Source organism: Electrophorus electricus, chromosome 17 (genome assembly GCF_041902795.1).
Source record: "Electrophorus electricus isolate QZ-2024a chromosome 17, ASM4190279v1, whole genome shotgun sequence".
NCBI lineage: Eukaryota > Metazoa > Chordata > Actinopteri > Gymnotiformes > Gymnotidae > Electrophorus > Electrophorus electricus.
In genome coordinates this window covers 15,122,042-15,139,466 of record NC_137513.1, presented here as the reverse complement: position 1 = coordinate 15,139,466, position 17,425 = coordinate 15,122,042, and the positions used below count along the sequence as shown (strand labels likewise).

General features: G+C 40.8%; 1 protein-coding gene across 3 annotated transcripts in view; it reads right to left on the bottom strand.

The window, feature by feature from the left end:
• ppp2r3a (protein phosphatase 2, regulatory subunit B'', alpha) overlaps positions 1 to 8,727 on the bottom strand; it is an 84,828-nt gene extending 76,101 nt beyond the window's left edge. Inside the window, exon 1 of one of the 3 annotated variants that reach the window (XM_027008600.3) lies at positions 8,575 to 8,727. The gene's annotated coding sequence lies outside the window, so the exon portion shown is untranslated. The remainder of the gene's footprint in view (positions 1 to 8,574) is intronic. The other 2 variants (XM_027008601.3, XM_027008602.3) reach the window with 2 other exon arrangements.
• Positions 8,728 to 17,425: the final 8,698 nt, after the last annotated feature.

Here is a 17,425-nt window from a genome sequence, read left to right as displayed (position 1 = left end):
TTCCTACACTCAGCCCTTACACCCTACCATACACCCAGCCCTAACGTCCAGTCACCACACCCAACCCCCACAACCAGCTCTAACAACCATCCTTTATATCCAACACTCACACCCAGTCATATCACCCAACTACTGCAAAGAGTTCCCCCACCTGTCCCTAACACACAGTTCTTATACCCTGCTCTAACACCTGACCATCACACCCGACCGCCACACCTGACATCTGACTTACCCACCTCACTCTACCTCAGCTCATTACAAGTCATATTTATAAACACAATTAGGGTTTACAGGCACTGCATTTGTGAGACGTGACAAGAGTTGTTTTGTTTGGTCCTTTTTTTCTCCTCGCCTTCCACTGGGATCCACCCTGTTTGTAGTCTCTGTTCCCCCAGAAAGGCCAGCAAAGCTGGAGGGAATAGCATAAGAGAAAAACTTTCCCACTGGGAGGGCGGAGGGGTGGGGGAGAGCTGTAGCCATTAAAGCTCACCCACCCCCCTGCAGCTGCTCTAGGATTTCAAATAACAGCATTTTATGTGTTCTTGCAGTTTACATTTAACTGTTTATGGAGACTGTATTTATAGTACAGTAGGACACAGTCTGAGACCCTGGACTAATGCTGCACTGATAGAGCTCACAGGGGAGGATGACTTTAAACATGCTTGAGACACCTGATCTACACAGGTATTCCAACCCGATACAACACTGGAAGAAAGAAGAGAATGTTATTAGCGATATTGTAGTTTTCTTTCATTTTTTTTAATTCCTATGGATACCACTGCCCTCTAAGGTCTGGGGTGAATGTTTTGTTGAGGTTAACCATATAGGCTGGGTTGCGATTTGGGTTGAGGTAATCCCATTGACTGGGGTATATTGGGGTTTGCGTTAATCTCTGTGGGCTTGGTTAGGGCTAACTCCATACATTAGTGTTGGGGTTGGGGTTAGGGTTAACCCTGTATAGATTAGGGTGGGTTAGGGTGAACACTAGGGTAAACCCCAGCTCCTGGGGTTTGGTGAGCTGGGTGGTTACTGTGCCCCAACACCCTCTGAGTTTTCCTGCTTGTACACACCTGAATGCAGCAGCTAATTACCATGCCTTTCATCAGCTGAATGAGATGTGTGAGAGCGGGAAATCATGCTGCTATACACATGGAGGAAGGGGGGAGACATGTTGGGGGTGTGGAATGGAAAAAAAGAGGAAACAGAGAGATTAACAAGGGTCAGGACTTGCAGTGAGTCACTGTGAGAGACTGCAGGGGTAGGGGTGGGGAATACAGCTGGGTGGGTGATGGAAAAGGTCATCTTTTGGAAGAGGAGCCTTTTTCTCCTGCATGTGCTAAATAGTTTAGCATCCACTGCACTTTGTGCTTGGCTATGACAGCAATGCTCTGGAAGAGAACAGAGCAGGAAGCAACATGGGTCTGCATGGCCTGACAGCGTATGCTGTAATGACCAGACCAAATGATAAACACAGACCAACGCAAGAGCCATATGAAGCTGTCCCCAACAGTAAAGCTCATACTGTTTAATTACTCTCAGTGGTTGTTCGGCTCATGGCTCCAAAAAAGCCATCAGGCTCAATCATTCCCACTGCATAAATATAACACATTTCACATCATCTTAAAAACAAATGCACAATAGTTACTTTTTACATTCATATTCGCAACAGGACCAGTGAAGAAAGCATATCACTGAAGCAACATAATAGCCTTGTTCTCCTTTTCTTTGTTTTTTTCCTCTCCTTCCTTTGTATTTCTTCCTCTGGAGAACTTGGCACAGGAAGAATGTTCCAGTGTGCCTGAGGGAAGTTCACAAAGAGAGGCAGTGTTGGAGCAAGGACACAACAATCAAGCACTCAATGCATAGCCATCTAGCAGGCCTGCTGCATTCCACACGCCTGGGGCTGGCGAGAGAGGGCCTAGGGGTGGGACATAACAACATACTCCGCCCCCAGGACAGGGCTCTTGGAAGTAGTGAAGAAGGCTCATAGCACACAGCTCATGAAGGTGCTTACCTTCTTTTTCAAATTAAACTGGGTGTTTATTGATTCTGATTATTTGATTATTTGAATGAGAACCACAATATTTGGATTTCAAAAAAATGTTAACTGTAAACATAAGCAACTTCATATTAAGGAGTGGAGTCATAGAACCAGATTAAATATTATCACCTCTGAACAGGCACAGCTGTAGTGAAGATATGTGATTGCTGGGCACATATACATTAATGTAGTGCTACATGGGTCTAAGGCCAGTGTTTTATTAGAATGCTGTCCATGGTCTAAATGATGAATAAACAGATTAATGTCACAGACTGAAATGGAAGCTGAGATAATGCTTACATCATTCCAAAGACATCAAAAGACATCAAACAAAACCTCTATGCAGCATCTGTGCAAGTCTTCTTTCTAAAAGAAACATTACATAACATAGTCCATACTGTAAACTCCAGTACCCCTAAAAGCAAAGGTATCCCTTGTTCCTCCCTGCACAGGAACAAGCTGATGACAGATCTGCAGCAGGCCACTGGCTTTGCTCAAGTTATCTTTGATAGCTCAGTCATCACAGCTCTGCCGACTTTATCAGCCAGACGTGTGAAAACTCAGAAAAGCACAGATGTGTACACTCTGCCTTTATTCCTATATAAGGACTCGAGTTGAGAGTTGGGGAGAAGCAGGGTGTAGGGTCCCAAACGCAGCATGCACATCAGACCTACTGGAGAGGACTGCCCTCTCACCACAGCACTAATCAGTCAGAGGCATATACAAGCTCAAATACAGTCGACAATGCTAGCAAACAGGTATCTAGTCAGGATCATATTAAACTGACAGTTTAGTGTTAGGTTCAAGACCAGTCACCTTGTTCTGCCATCTTGAGTTTGACCCACTGGGGACATGGGCACCAGTTTCTCCACCTGCAATAACCAGCAATTTGTAAGACACCAGCAATCAATACCAGACCACCAGTAATCTATAACAAGACATTTGGGCTGGAAAAGATGCTATTACAAAATGCTGGCTTGTCTGGGCTGCATGATTTGGATGAAATACTACTTAATACTATTATGATTACACTGCTACACAGTGAAACTGTGTTATGCCTTGTATGTTGCAATGGTAAACCCTTCATCCATGACATATTGTTTATGGTGGATCATGGGAATGGCATGAAAGAAAACTAAATTGGTAAAGCATTGCTCACAACATACAATAAAAATAGGTATTTGTTACTTAATTGGAACTTTCAGCACTATCAGAATTGCCAAGACCAGTACTGTGAAAAGAACTAATAAACACTAAATTGTGCAGTCTTAGTTTTGCATTGTGTGAGGTAGGCCTGGAATCTCCCTGACCCACAACACTTGACTACTGAGTATTTACAGCGGCATCCAAATTAGGACATGGTTCAATACAAATCTTGTTGTGGCCCTCCAGACCTCTTGAACAGGGGCAAGCAATCTTATCCAGAAAGAGCTCATCCCAACCAAGCAGGAGCACGATACAACAAATCAGTTGTTTGATGACCGGCGACAACTGATTAAACAAGCAGATTCATCTGTGTTCCTACTTGGTTGGAACTAAAATCTTCAGTCATATCAGCCCGGTACCATTAAGATTGCCTGGTATAAATGATTAAAACAGTAATTTCTAACCAATTATCTGTTGTACGTTATCCTTTTTGTTTGCGTGCCTACACACACACACACACACACACACACACACACACACACACACACACACAATGTGTGTTTGTGCACTTTTTGTGTTTATCTATTTTGTGCAAAACAGTAATCAAACAATGCATGACATACTGTATAATCAAACTACTACACTCTGTCATCAACCTCCTAACTCAGCAACATCGCAGAAGGCAGAAGGCACTGGTCCTCCCCACTCTGTCTACATGAGTATCAGGCAGTGCTACACTGGCACCTTTAAAGACTGGCCTAAAGACTGGTCTTCAGCCTTGAGAACCTTACCTTCAAGGCTTAAGCAAAATGTGAATTAAGTTACAGATAAGACTATATACTATTTATATTCCATAAGCTTATCATAATAAAACTGACAGGCAGTTACTATGGCAATGCTCATTTTTTAAAGAAGTTCCACAGCCTTAGTGTCATCAGACACATCAGGAATTCTTTCTTCATCTGATGGAGAAAAGGTACTGGAGAGAATAACTTAAACCACAATACATGAAACACCTGTGTACACTAAGGTGCTAAAATAGATGCCAAAACTAAATATCATAGGTGTATCATTCACACGCATGCACACACAGCTACACACACACACACACACACACACACACACACACAATCATAAATAAAGAACAGCATGTCTTATCCAACCACTTTAAGTGGATTGACAGTTTCCAGCCAAGACATTTTAACCTTCAAAACAATTCCATAATAAACCAGTTAATTCCTCTTATAACCACACAATCCCAAATTAAATTTTACCATGATAAAGGTGAAGAAAGACACTACAGTGCAGAGTGTGGTGTAATTTATTGTCATATGTACATAGAGCTGCTCATTAAAAAAAGACATTGCATGAGTAATAATTCTTCAAGTTGCCAGAGCTGCTCATTTAAAAAACAAAGTGCCCCCACTGCCCATAACAAAAAGCGACTGTAAAACTGCTGTAATCCCACTGCGCCCTGTAAGAAACCTCTCCTTCTCCATTAGCTTAGAGAACGCTGACAGCTTAGACTGGCTTTCCTCTCTGGTTCTGTCTCTGCTGTTTCTGTAGTGTGGGAAAGACAAACCATCAGTCTCCAGTGTATAATGGGCTGTGATCTACTGCATTTTCTTCTTAGTAATAAATCTGTTTTACATTTTACAGTTTTTTTTAAACTTTCACACTTCTATTGTATAACAGAATAATAGAATGCCACATTATCAGAAATGTTTCCAGAAGTGTCTATTTTTATTGTTTTTTTCCTCAAATTCTCCATTACCTCCCTCCTTGACTCCTACATCCAATGTCCCTTAGTCTGTGACTTGGAAATGGATCAATGCTCCAGCATAGTTAAGTCCATCTCAAGTCTTTAGAGGTGGTTAGAGAAAGGGAGGTGTGAGGAGAGAAAAGGCTTGATGACCAAGCACGCAGACACATACACACGCGCACGCACACACACACGCGCGCACACGCACACACACACGCGTGCACACTTCATACACAGCTTTTTTACTGAAGCACCTGCCATAAGCCTGGGGATGAACATTTTTAATAGTATACAAATGATCAAAAACACTGTGATCAAATTAAGATTATTATTTTTTAAAAATCTGTTCAACTTCAGTTGAATTTCCATAAACATGCCTTATTAGTGGACGATTGGGTAGAATCATGTACAGCCTAGAACATGTTGCACACATGAAATAATGTTTTGACTTATAGTTTTCATTTAGATTGTAATTATGCCTTAGTATATATAAGCAGCCCAGTGACAGGTGATACAGCTGTTCAACAAGTCATAAATAAGTGACATAGCTTTAACGTAATGCATAAATATTGCTGTTTTAGCCTATGCCAGATCCTAATGTGGCACACACACACACACACACACACACACACACATTAAGCTGCTAGCACAGAAGGCAATATTTTGGCTGTGTCCTGAAAAGTCAACAAGGTTAGCAAACATTTTTGCATGAAGCTTAATATATTTTGAAGCAACACATTTTCCCGATGTTGGCAACAGACTTCCAATAACAGCAAAAAATGTCAGCAACACTCGCTTTCTGTAGCAAAATTACAAGTCAATATTCATCCCCTTAGCCACAATGGCTTTATCGCAAAGACTGAGCTGAATGACAACAGGACAATCCAGAAGCCACACAGCTCAATAGACCTGTTAGAGCTGCAGCTTCACAAATACAATGAACTCTTCCTGCAACAGCGAACTCAGAACAGGGTCTTCCTCCATCTCACACACTTGGATCACATTTGGATGATTCCTAGGAGGTATCACAGTGTGTAGATGCTAAACAATGCTTAAACTGTATAAACACAGGAGTGGGCAATATGACCATATTCTGAAAGGTGAGCAGTTTTAAATGACTGATCAACAAAATCCCATGTATGCTATAATCTTTTTTATTTACATTTTATTTGGTTTATTTGGAAAACTTTGAGAAACAATATTCTGCACACACACAAATCAGTAGAAATTGGGAAATTTAGATGTTAGTGATATGGCAATGTATGTATGTATGTGTGTGTGTGTGTGTGTGTGTGTGTGTGTGTGTGTGTGTGTGTGTGTGTGTGTGTGTGTGTGTGTGTGTGTGTGTGTGTTTATTGGTCAGAGCTGTCTGCTGTTCCCGAGGATCTTGTCCAGGTGTGGACTACATGAGAGACACTTAATTGCAGCTGTCTTTGCTTGTCCTGCATTTGCTGAGACCATTCAAATCACAAATGACAACCATTCTACATGAACAACAGCCTCTGTGTCAATGACTGAGCACTTCTGTTACAGAATCCTAACAAGCTTAAGTAGGAAGTTTGATACAAAGCTCATCAATTTGCCATGTTTTGGGGGAGTGGCTTCTCTGAGCCACAAACTTCTAAGATCTCTTAACCAAAAAGATGCAAGTATTGAATTCAAAAATAGACTGTATGGAGCAAAACAAAGCATCTGCAAAATTACAAGGTTTGCTTTGACTAAATAAAGCATTGAGAAAAGGAAAGAGTGCAACAGCATGTCTCCAAACCTGCTGGGCATGAGTCACATCGAGTAAAGGGTTCTTGTCAGCTAGACTCACTGCAAGTAAGACCATACAAAAGCTTGCCAAAAGCCCTAATTACTGCCCTCTGTTCCTGCCGTGGGCATGATTACCTGCACAAAAAGATAAAGGTTTGCCACACTTCAAAACACTAACTCTTCACTATTTGCAGTTAAAAACACTAAGTCCCAGGCTTTCCAAATTTGCATGTGCTGAATGGATTGATGAATATGACTTGAATGGACTACAGGTGTTTAATGTTAGTATGTTACAATACATCAGTAAACTGACAATATGATAAGATACCAACATATGCAAATATTAATATGACAATAAATGCATTACTATAGTTAAATGTGTATACCATAATATTAGATTCAATCTTGATAACAGATTAACAATATCACTGAAGAATCTTTGTTCAGTGCATAAACAATTGGTCTGTTATTCAGTTCTGCTCCTAACAATAGAAGTATGATCTGCAATCTGTGATTTTCTCCACTTCAATACCTACATTTTCATATGTTCCAAAAGTAACACAGCCAGTTTCTAGAACAAACCACAATGCAGACCACAGCCTTGTACTGTGGGAGGCATGACCTCCTAACCTACACCACCTTCCCCCACCCCATACCATTACTACCAAAAAAAAAAAAACCTCAGTACAGCAATAAGGGAAGCCTCCTCGTAGCCTGCAGTGAGCTCAAGTCAGTAGCACGATACAGTAGAAGGTGGATGCTACCCAGAGCCCAGCCTGGACCACCAGTAGTGGAGAAGAGTCAGAAAAGCTCCACTTCAAATGTACTGAATGTTTCCAACACTACTCTTTTTCCACCAGATTGGAAAAAGACAATAGGCCACAACGGACCCCTAAAATGATCGATTACGACTCTTTAGCAGACGATTAAATGAACAAACCTCACTGCTCACATACGGTACTATTGTGGGCTAATTTGACAAGAAACGATCCCGTAACTTGTCCAGCGCTCTCAGCCTCTGTCTAGAGCACGTGACAAAGCGCAGCGCGCACCCCAAGGTTCCCCTCCTCGACACAGGCATGCTACAAAACCACACCCGCAGGGAAGAGACCCCACTGATATATTTATAAAGACGACATTACGGAGATCTGATCTACCTCAGTGCTATACGCGGGCAACCCTTCGCTGCCCGCAAAGAGCATTAAGACCATTTAAACGGTGCATCAGCACAGAAAGGAGGCAATCAACACAAACGCTTCAGAGAATCAGCTCCTCTTTCACAATCCAAACTTTAGCCAGTTGCACAATCATTTCTTTACTGCTTCCAGAACAATACAGGAGAAGCCAAAAATCAAACAAGGGAAATAAAAACAATTTTCTGGATTTGTATATTAAAAGGAGAAACGGTGAAGCCGAAAAAACTTTTCACTGTTGATAGTGGGTTAGCAGAGCATTAATCATTAGAATGATGCAAGTCTGAATCGCTGAACCGCCTGGATGAATGCAGCTCTTTAATTCAGACAATATCAGTCAGCGGAGGAACCCTTCCCTTCCGATCATTCAACGTGCCACAGGTTTTGTTACAATGAGAAGGTGAAAAAGTCCAATCGGGTAGCGTTTTTTGATACAAATCTGGGAGTGGTAAACCGTCAGCGCGAACCAAAAATATATAGGCTACCGAACGTAGAGAATTAAGATTACCTTATCTCAACGCTTTATTTCGACGAACAAGTGGATCGAAACTTTTGCCTTCAACAGTCTCTAAAGGTAACCTGCATTAACATTTGACAAGCACACGTAACTTTCACTCAGATTTACGACAAGTATCGTGAGCCGTAAAATACTCATTCTACAGACTAACAGGTACCTTCGTGTTCCAGGTTCAGTTTGGTGTCCGAGTTGCCGTTGCTTATTTGAAGCAGACGAATATCCTGAGCGCTACTTTCATTTCTGATCTGTCAACAGCATGCCAATCCCCGAGTCGCGGTGTTTTCTGATGCAGCAACGTAACGCCCGTCCGCGGAGTGAGCCGCTCTACTCTGCGTAGTGACAGGGTGCCAGGAGAGCTGCAAACCGAGCACGCCCTGAGGGGAGTTCCTAACAGCCTGATTGGGGCGGGAATTCCTAAATGGTAACATTGAGAAGTATTCACGGAATTGAATGGAATCTATATACGCGTTATATATAGCATAATGTAAATAATGTTTTATCTAATTTTGTTCGTATTAACACGTTTTGTTGTTTAGAGTACAGCAGTGTTTGTTTACAGTATTTGCCTGCATTTTTTTTGTTTATTTTTATATTGTCGCAATTACAGAATGACGTTTCGTATTTGATAACGTTCCTTCAGCAGTATTTGATAACAGCATTTCTAACATCGCTTCTCTTAAGTCTGATGAAACTAACAGTCAAGCTAACCTAGTGCCGGGTTGTAAGCCAAGACAACATGCCTACTTCTCCTTATGTTTACCAAAAGCAATTTGAAGTCATCATGGCCACATTAATAATAAACTGAAAAGGTTATCCAAACGTTTCTTCTGGAAAAAAGCCTATTCATTATGGTGATTACTACTAGTAGGCACACAAGGCAGTTATAGGCTATTAGTATTTGAAGAAAGTGCAGTTAACCCCAAGAACAGGAAAGTTTATATTGGTACCTCTATGTCCCATAAAGCTTTACCCTCCCTTGACCTCATTCCTATAAGCTTTCATAAGACTCCTACATATGAGCCAGATCTGCTGTATCTCTCTGTCTCTCTCTGTCTCTCTCTCTCTCTCTCTCTCTCTCTCTCTCTCTCTCTCTCTCTCTCTCTCTCTTTCTCTCTCTCTGTGATGAACACTGAGGAGGAATTTTTGTGTAGCCCCACTAACAACATAAGGGGTTACACCAGTTGCATCACCTGACACTGGAAACGTTTGTCTTTTTGGCACCATACCTAATTAAAAAGAGTTCAAAGAAACAAAAATGAAAGCTTGCTCAGTAACAAGACTACGGGGTGTTTTTCCACAAGTGATTAGGCTGTAGCTGTTCCTGCTTCTGCAGTATCACAGAGACAGTGTTAATGGGTCACAGTACACCAGCCGACACAAATACCAGAGTCTCTGACAATATTCTCTGCAACCACATAGAACTATGATATCCTTATGCATTTGAGTCCTTTAGACAATATGGAATATGAACAAATCTTTGTTCACATTTCAAAGCAAATGCTTGGAATTGTCTCTCACATCTACATTATAGGTGTTAAAACCCATATGTCTATTGTATGGGACACCACAGATGATGGACCAGACTCTTGAGTGGCTAGGTGACCCAGGCGTGGTGAACAGAAAAAAGACATTAGTAAAAAAAAAAAAAAAAAAAAAGCGAACAAACAACATTTACTTAATGATAAAGATAGCTATGAGCTACCTCCAGAATAATAACAAATTAACCTTGAGAAATAATGATTACGTAGAGAAAGTTCTTATCTCAACTAGTTTCCATGTAATCATTTTTTCACTAAAGATGTGTGTGAACAGTAGTATTCACATAAAGGGACTCTATATATAAGCCTTGATGGCAAATAGACAGTAATTGACAAACAATAAGTTTAATGACTGTAATAATGTCTTTAGGCACAAAAGCACCCAGTAGGTTTTTTTCTATTACATCTATTAATGGCAGAGTTTGACTGAGTGGCCATTACTGAGCTGATCTGAGGCTTATGGAAGTCCAAACACTTTTATAAATACTGCAGGAGATTCCTCATACGTTTTTCTTTAAGGTAGAATAAATCAGTAGAGGAAACTACAATTAATTTTCTAATGTCTCCATTTATTAATTTCTGTCCCGGTGAGACATCCCCTTTTTTGCATGGTTTTGGAATTCCAGCTCCTTATAATCAGTTGGAAAACTGATTGATTAGATTGAAATGTTTGTGTGTGTGTGTGTGTGTGTGTGTGTGTGTATGTGTGTGTGTGTGTGTGTGTGCATGTGTGTGCGTGTGTGTGTGCGTGTGTATGCATGCATAATCACCCTGCCACTCTGTGGCTAGATGTGTAATGGTGAGTGCACAGTTGTTTTTCCAGGAGTGGAGAAATAGTCAGTGAGCTGGCATTGCTCCATCACTGGAGTTGCTATGACAACATGCCCAACATAATATTCTTCTGAATCCCTGATTAGGCTGACTTAATCCAAAACCAAATGCATCAATGGGGCACAGAGTCTGGACCAAACTACCAATTAAAATTATGGCATTATTATTATTATTATTATTACACTGCTAGTTTATTTGTAATAGTGTCCCTTGAGGAGTTGATCTTGGCTAAGAAGGTTATGTGGTACTAAGAAAAAATCACATGGACATTTTTAAAGTTTTATAACATAATAAGAATGATGTCAATAATGCAGGCGTGAAGTGACTGAAATTAGTATATATGTCTCTTACCTACAGTGCTTCCTCTTCCTCCTCAGTTCATTTATCTGTTTTCATCATCTTCCAAGGTGGGGACATAACCCCTTCAGTGAACAGACATCTGCCAAGGTGAGCAGAGATATTTAAAGTAGACTGGGCCTCTTCGATCCCTCAGGCATCAGCTGCCAGTAAAGTCATTCATCCAAAGTTAGGAGAGGAGGAGTGGTGGGGATCACGTCCGGGCTGTAGTTCACACTTCAGTCTCTGGTGCTGATGCGGAAAGGAAACTCTTGTCTTTCAGCAGTCTCTCTGTCCCACTGTCACCCAAACATTCACACAGCCACCGCAGAGACAGATAGGCTGTTCCCAGATAGATCACACGTCAGTATGCACCTGGCTACCTCTGGGCATAGACCATTGCATCCACTTCTGAGCTACAGACACCAGCAGCCAAAAATACAGCTGCATACAAAATAGAACAAAGACAGTGGATACCCCAGCCAGTCCTGAGACCACGGCATAAGATAAAAGTAATACAGTGAGTTTGTCTGAGAGGACTAAATCAGAGTCAATGCCCAGTTTCTAGAAGACATCATTTTCACTAAAGCATGATCCACGTTAATATAGTAACCTGTGGCATTTTATTGTGGTTGCAGAGTGCAGTGCAGTGAAGAAAAGAGTAAATAACCATCAGTAAATAATAATCAAAGCATATTTTTACAAGAAATGCCCAGTTTTGACTCTAAATAAAATATACAGCATGGTTGAGCTTGGTCTTAAAGGTTGAAACGGTGCATTATGTGGTCTGCACTAATCTCTGGAACATTTAGCAGTATAAAGTTGCTTCTAAGACTGTGAATTTGTTATCCTGAAACAACATTGTTTTCTTTGTTTATTTGTTTGTTTTTTCTTCTGTCTGGAATTGTATTATATAAAATATAATAGATATAAATTATATAAGTCATCACCACTATAGGGAACATTCAAAAAAGTGAATCTTAAATAAAACATTGAACATTTGGCTCACATCTGCAGTTCTAAACAAATTAGTAATTTCTGGAAGTATTCTGGGAAGTGACTTTGTGTCAGTTGGTTTCTTTTCATTACCAGTTGCAAGACAATTGAACCAGGGCGAAAAGCTCACGAGATGGCTGGGTACACCAGCCCAAGAAAGCATCAGCACAAGAGGATCACAGGGCGTCCTAGCTCTCTGTGGAACTCAAACTTACCTTGACATTACTATAAAGAGGTTTTTTTTCTTTCTTAAAATTAATGTGATTGGCTCCTTCAGATGTAACATTTCTTCCAAATCTAATGAAATGACTGATGACTGACCCCATGAAAATGGAAAATGGCCCCATTTTCACCATTAGAATGTTCCACGGCAAACCCATATTTGTTGTCACAGCTGCTGGAAGGGTGCTCAGGTCTGCAGTAACTGCTCTCCCTCACTGTTGATTTCAGTCCTTAGATAAAAAGACATATGATTACTACACTGGCAGAAAAGTGTTATCAGATAATGTGCTGCTATTGATGTATATATAATGAGGCTGGTGTATGCTGTAACCACTTGCACTCTTAAAAAACATATGCTTCAAATTCAAATAACATACAGTGTTTGTAACATGCAGTGAGGATTCTGGTGTATCTCCTCATATATCTCACTGACCCTGTTTGTTTTCCAGAGCCAGTTTGCTTCCCAGGTTCGCTCACGGAATAGCCTCCAACCTCCAGCACCGACAGCCTGCTTTGTCCCTCTAGCCCAGAGGCTGGGTTTGGTGGGGCTCATCCCCCATCTGGTAAAGTTACATTTATACAAGGAACTGGGAGGAAGGTCCCAGCAGGGATGTAATGTAGAAAGGAGTCTCCCAACATCAGGATTCCATTAAAGCCCAAAGGGAGAGAGAGAAAGAGAGAGGAAGTCAGAGATCTTTCTCTTAGGGAAAGGAATAAATGTCAAGAATCTGGTACGCTGCACTGCCTCTCTATTACTGTTCTATTTGGAACATGGTCAGCGTCCAGCCATGGGGCAGCTGGCAATCAAACACAGCAGTCTTTGTATGTCTAGATCAGGGGTAGAGAGGAGTAATGCCCTCCAGTCTAGGGAGCTGAAAATTAACTGCTGAAAAATGACCACGTTGCCTCAAAAAATTAATGTATTGAGAGAGAATTATGCACCAAGTCTCTATAAGTGTATCTGCCTGAGCTTCAAATTTCTTTCCAGTGTTTTAATGAGTTTCACTCAGACTGCAGACAGATTTTTTTCCTCTCCCCAGAGATTACTCAGCGGGGGGAAAATGAGGAACTTCACTCCTCCACAATGACGGCAAAGAATTCAGGGAGGACTGGAGGATCTGCCTCGGACACAACATTACAATTAATGCCTCAGTTTTCACAGCTGTTCTGTCCAGCCAAGTGTAAACACAGAATTAAAAACAATAACTGCAAACCAACAAAGGAAAAAAATGACATACGTTTGGTATAAATAATACCCAGTCACTGCAAAATCCAGAAAAAGATTATGTCATGTGAAAGTCTTGAATCCATCAAAAACATGATCAGCCCAAGGAGTCAGTACGAGAGCTGGTCAACATAGTCAGGTAAGATTCGTGATATAACAGTTCCATAGACCCTTTTGCCTTTTTAGTGAATAATGAACCAGTGGGAATTACTGTCTGGTGCTCTGGCTCCACATGAGATTGCTGGTGACACAGGCACTATTTTCTGATTAGATGGAATGTCATCAGCTTTTTCACACTTCACTGTTTCAGTTGGGATATAGAGATATTCATTTCACCTTTACTGTGCAGCACTGTCAGATGTTTGACAATGGTTCACCAACAACAACAGGGTTTTCTGTTTTGTTTTGTTTTTTGTTTGTTTTTACATGTAGATACTCTAACTGTGGTTATAACTGCTCTAACTGAGCAGAAAGGTTTATTTGATTAATCATATATTTCATATCAATGCTAGCTTTTTACTGGACTTTAGCAAACCTGATACAGTAATACAGACATTGTTAACCGGCTGACTCATCTTGAATTAGAAACCATCACACGCTGCTGGGACTCTGCCTGCCTCATTAATCAGCAGGCGCTGAGCTTTAGTCACTGAATGAGCTGCGCTTGTGTTCACACAGACGGGTATATCATAAAGATGGATTCACTTATCACAAAGGATACAGTAACTGATCACTTTCAAATCAGATTCCCTAAGACTGTCATACTGGCATTTATTCAGTATATAAAATTATATAAAATGCAACAGGAAGAGTGTGCTCAGAACCTTCAGACTTGTAATTGTGAGCACTATAACCAGAGAGCCCATGCTGGGGCATGAGAGTATCTTTGATGTCCAGACATCTTTGTGCCTGTCTCTGTTCATGTTGGGAATACTAGTGCTGTTTGTGAGTATCAGTGTGTCTGCCTCTGAGCTGCTCTATTTGGTACCTCTGCAGATGCCAGAATTAAGGGAAAGAAAGGACAAATTTGGCCCAAAAAAGAGATGAGAGTTAAAGCTAAAGAAAAGAGAACATTCTCTTTTAATCTGGCAGAAACTGGACTTTAATAGACAAAATCATATTAAACTTTCCAATCATTCTGAGTGTAGAGTAAAAGGTTTTATAGTTAGTGTCTTATCCATTAGGTTTCCATTAAGTTAAAATTCCGCTACTTTAATTATTAAAGTTTAAAACAGATCATGACTGGTAATAGCACCATAATAAAGTGTGACTCCCTTTTACACATTGCCAAAAGTGACTCAGCACAGTTAAACTCAGAATTGGGTGCCTTAGCTCAAAGGCACATCTCAGGCAGTACTTACAGCTTTCCTATGGGGAGTTAATGTTCCTATCAATTTTCAGCTGATGCTTTTACTCAAAGCAACTTATAGTTATGACCAAGTGCAATTTGAGCAATTTAGGGTTAAGGGCCTTGCTCAGGGGCCCCAACAGTGGCTACTTGGTAGTGGTGGGACTTGAACCAGTAATCTTCTGATTACTAGGCAAGTACCATAGGCACTGAGCTTCAACTGCCCCAAGTTTTTAAGTGAGGCAATAGACCTCCCAAGAGTCTGCTAGAGAAATCACAGCATCACAGACATGTTCTGACTCAATGTCATTAATAAAACCTGACATCATGTTTCTAAAAGCCCTCACAATGCATACAGTCACGATTAGTCCCTCCCAGCTTCCATGTTCCATGTTTTTCCTATCTTATGTATTTTAGTTCCATGCTGTAGTTTCAATCTCTCCTCCCCTCGTTTGATTTCTCACACCTGTCTCTCGTTTCTACCTTGTTAAGTTCAGGTATTTAAACCCTGTCTGATGCCCTGCATGTTGACTGTTCATTGTGGTTGTACTGAATGTATATCTGATTATCTGTAAATCTGAATGTATGTAAGTCATATCCATTTTCCCTAGCCTGTATTTTAATTCTCACCTTTGTTTACTCAAGCCTCTGTGTGAGTAGTGCTTCATTTTTCCTAGCCCTTGTCTAGTTTAATCATGTATTCTATGACTCTCTGTGTTGGTAATATGACCCTGGACTACAACTCTGGATTTGCCCTTAATAAATCTCGTTCTTCTCCGCACACGCATCTGCCTCCTTACCACTCAGTGTTACACATACAAATTCACCTACTCCTTTTGAAGCATCAGAAAATGCAGATGATGGGTTCCCTGATGGCAACAGGTATGTCAGTAGACAACATACTTACGTGATGTGCTTCCAAGCTATCTGAAGCTCAGTGACCCAAGGTGTTAACATGTGACTGAAATAGAATGTGCCTCTGCTGTGTTCAGACTGGCATCCCATAATGTCACATAGTTATGTGCTAATTAAATGTCTATTAGTGGGACATGGGCATCATGTAATTGTGGGTCAGTTTATGCTTGTTTGATGAATAGGCTTGTCTTGGTTGACATTTCTTTAGCACGATATAGAAGTGCTGCTTTGGGCCATTTAGGTTCATTTTGCTCACCCAACATTGTGGATAGTAACATAAATTCCCTGCTTACTTAAAATTGAACACTCTTATAACCACACTTAAGCACTTTTAGTGGAAAACATGTTTCCTGGCATAGCGGCAACGCCACTACGTTTATTTACTTCCAGATTTTGTTTCGTTGTTTCCCCTTGTTTTGGTTTCTTTTGTTTCTGCTCCCATTTAGTTATTGCTGTATTTTGTTAGTCCTCATTAGTCTTTGCATTAAAATCCCATGTTTGTGTTCAGTCATTGTGCAGTCCCGTCAACTCGTTTCATGTTTTTGAATCGTTTGTTATCGTGGCTGTTTCATCTGGTTTTGGGGATCTCAGCATGTTTCATTGGATTACCCTTTTCGCCTATTCACTGTCTGTTTGGTTTGCTTCGCTGACTGCGCTTCTGGATTTATGACTTTGGTTTATGTTCTTTGGATTACTACTGTGGACTACCTCTGTTCTCTATTAAACTGCATTCACCATACTGCATGTGACTTTTGTCTTTGTTTGTGACAACACTCAAGCAACTGACTCTTGGTGCTGTTGACCAAGAAAAGCCCCCTAATTTGGTTAGTGTGAGGCTCTGCCTACCTCTACCTCTTTTTCATAGTGAAATATAAATGTTGAGAACATATGGGGGCCAGCTGGGTCATTTTACTTGCGGAGATTGATAGCATCAGTCTGATGACAGAATATCAAGCCACTAAGACTGATAGTCAGCTGAGTCTTAGAACATACATACAGCAGGCAATAGCAATTCATTAGCAACCTTGGGAGCCAGTATATGTATAAGGGCTCATGGAAGCCAGCCAATATATGATGTGTACTAGGTTTAATGGGTTCCTTTTGTTTCTCTGTCCATGCTAATAAAAAGATGTGCCAAAACAGTTCTCATTTCAGACCCTATGATAGTTTTCCTCTACACCAGTCAGAGAATAGTAACAGAAATGCAGTTCCTATGATCTATTTTGCAGGGTAGGACCTTAACACAGGAAAAGGTTATATGTCTCTGTCACTCTGGTTATCAGTAGTAATCTGGGTGCTGCTAAGCACTCTGTCACTGGTAAACACAGCAGAATGTATGATTTTTCAGGTTCAATTTTCATGTGTCCTGAAATGAACTCATCAGTTTTGGGGATCACACAACTCAGTGTGACCCATCCTGGAGCCAGAAGACAGATACATAAATCTCTGCATCTGGGGCTGCTTTCATAACAGCAAGACCAGGAGAGCACACAGCTTCAGCCAGTGTATCTGCACATAATTATTAGCTACTATGAAATTAGGAGTTGAACCATAAATGTGCCTGCTAAACACTCTCTTTCCTCCCACACTTCTCACT